The sequence below is a fragment of the Ovis canadensis genome, chromosome 15 (assembly GCF_042477335.2).
Source record: "Ovis canadensis isolate MfBH-ARS-UI-01 breed Bighorn chromosome 15, ARS-UI_OviCan_v2, whole genome shotgun sequence".
Taxonomy (NCBI): Eukaryota; Metazoa; Chordata; class Mammalia; order Artiodactyla; family Bovidae; genus Ovis; species Ovis canadensis.
The window spans coordinates 50,004,885-50,007,436 of record NC_091259.1 but is presented as its reverse complement, the minus strand read 5'-3'; positions in this window follow the sequence as shown (position 1 = coordinate 50,007,436).

Below are 2,552 nucleotides of genomic sequence, written 5' to 3'. Positions count from 1 at the left end.
TCCTTTATTGTGCCCATCTTTGCATTTAATGTTCCCTTGGTATCTCTAATTTTCTTGAAGCAATCTCTAGTCTTTCCCATTCAATTGTCTCCCTCTATTTCTTTGCACTGATCACTGAAGAAGGCTTTCTTATCTCTCCTTGCTATTCTTTGGAAGTCTGCATTCAAATGGGTATATCTTTCCTTTTCTCCTTTGCTTTTCACGTCTCTTCTTTTCTCAGATATTTGTAAGGCCTCCTCAGACAGCCATTTTGCTTTTTTGCATTTTAGCTTTTGATAAAATTATAATCTTCATAAGTAAAAGAATATGCACAATAGAGTATTCTGTTACATATTTTGGTATTTATAGAGATTGTACTTTTAATTGAGTTTGTCTTTTTTTTTAATCACAAAAGAATGTCTTCAGTTTACCTGAAGACAAAAAGCTAGACAAAATAAAAATGAATGGAGCAGTAAAAAAAAAAAAAGTCTGGAAATGCACCCAAATAGTTCTAATTTCTAGAGAATCTTAAAATTTAGTATGCAGAATATCAGATTGCCAAGAAATCACCCTAAATAGATCCTTAACATCACTCATTATTAGAGAAATGAAAATCAAAAGTACAATGAGATACCACCTCATACCAGTCAGAATGGCCATCTTCAAAAAGTCTACAAACAATAAATGCTGGGGAGGGTGTGGAGAAAAGGGAACCTTCTTGCACTGTTGGTGGGAATGTAAACTGATACAGCCACAATGGAAGCCAGTATGGAGATTCCTTAAAAAAAACCAGGCATAAAACTACTGTATGACTCAGCAATCCCACTACTAGGCATACATCCTGAGGAAATCAAAATTGAAAAAGACACATGTACGCCAATGTTCATTGCAGCACTATTTACAATAGTGCTAGAAGATGGAAACAACCTAGATGCCAGCTGACAGATGAATGGGTAAAGAAGTCGTGGTACATATACACAATGGAATATTACTCAGCCATAAAAAGGAGCACGCTTGAGTCAGTTCTAATGAAGTGGATGAAACTAGAGCCTATTGTACAGGGTGAAGTAAGAGAAATATAAATACCATATATTAATACATATATATATATATCTAGAAAGATGGTACTGATAAATTTATTTAGAAAACAGACCTATGGGCATGGGGGAGGGGAGGAGGGAGATGAGATGTATGAAGAGAGTAACATGAAAACTTACAATGCCATATGTGAAATAGATAGCCAATGGGAATTTGCTCTATGACTCAGGGAACTCAAACAGGGGCTCTGTAACAATCCAGAAGGGTGGAATGGGGAGCGAGACGGGATGGAAGTTTGGGAGGAGTACCTAAGGCTGATTCTTGTTGATGTTTGACAGAAAAGAACAAAATTCTGTACAGTAATTGTCCTTCAATTAACAAATGAATAAAAAATTTTAAAAAAACACCATAGATTTCAAAGACTAAAATAAACCTAGAGAGGAGCCACCTTTTGCTAATATTTATTGGTCTTGTGGTTGCTGAGGGAGCTCAACTTTCTTTAACTTGACCACTGTCCAAAACACAGTGCAGTTTCCCTGCTAAAATAAATATTAATATGAGATTACTCATAAAGGTGAGTCAATGCACAACTCATAAAGTTCAAGTATAATAGTCTTTATGTATTCTCCTGGCTTGTTCACAGCTGCATTCTGTACCAAGAGAGTCATCAGGAAGAACAATATTTGGATGGCCAGGAACAATAGGCCCTGTAATGGATGATCTTCAGCCTCGATACAGAGAACTGGATAAAGGTATTGACTTGGAGCTCATGAAATCTGAAAGTGTATGCGTGTGGTCATTCAGCATTTACTGAGAGCCAGCCATGTATGTGCTAATATATATGGTGCCCTTAAGTCCAGGCACAGAACTCCTAAAACAGCCTAAGTGATAAAAGTACTAGGAACATCTTTTGTTCTAATATTTGTGTTTTGACCCTGTATCCTGACACAGAGTTCCTAAACCTCTTGGAATCTTTTCTCTGGGTGGTAGAAGTGTCTTTTGTTCTAATGACATGACTTTTGGTAGGCTTCTAGATGGTGGGTGATCACCAGAAAGACCAAGTCATGAATAGAAGCTTGAAACTGTTCAGTCTCCCTCCTTATCATCCAGAGAGGAATTGGAAAGGGATTTAATGAGTGATCATGCTTATGTGATGAAGCCTCTATAAAAATCCCCACAGGAACTTTCCTGGTGGTCCAGTGGTTAAGAATCTAATCTGCCTGCCAATGCAGGGCTGGTGTTGCTGGTAGACATGGGTTCAATCCCTGGTCTGGAAAATAAGATCCCACATGCCACATGGCAACTAAGCCCTGGCCCCACAACTATTCAAGCTTATGCACTGCCAAGAGCCAGTGCTCCACAACAAGAGAAGCCACCACAATGAGAAGCCCCTACACTGCAGCTAGAGAGTAACCCCCACTCCCTGCAACTAGAGAAAGCTGGAGCGCAGCAGTGAAAAGCCCACGCGCAGCAGTGCAGACCCAGCGCTGCCAAAGGAACCACCCCAGAGCGCGGGGTTCAGAGAGCTTCCAGGT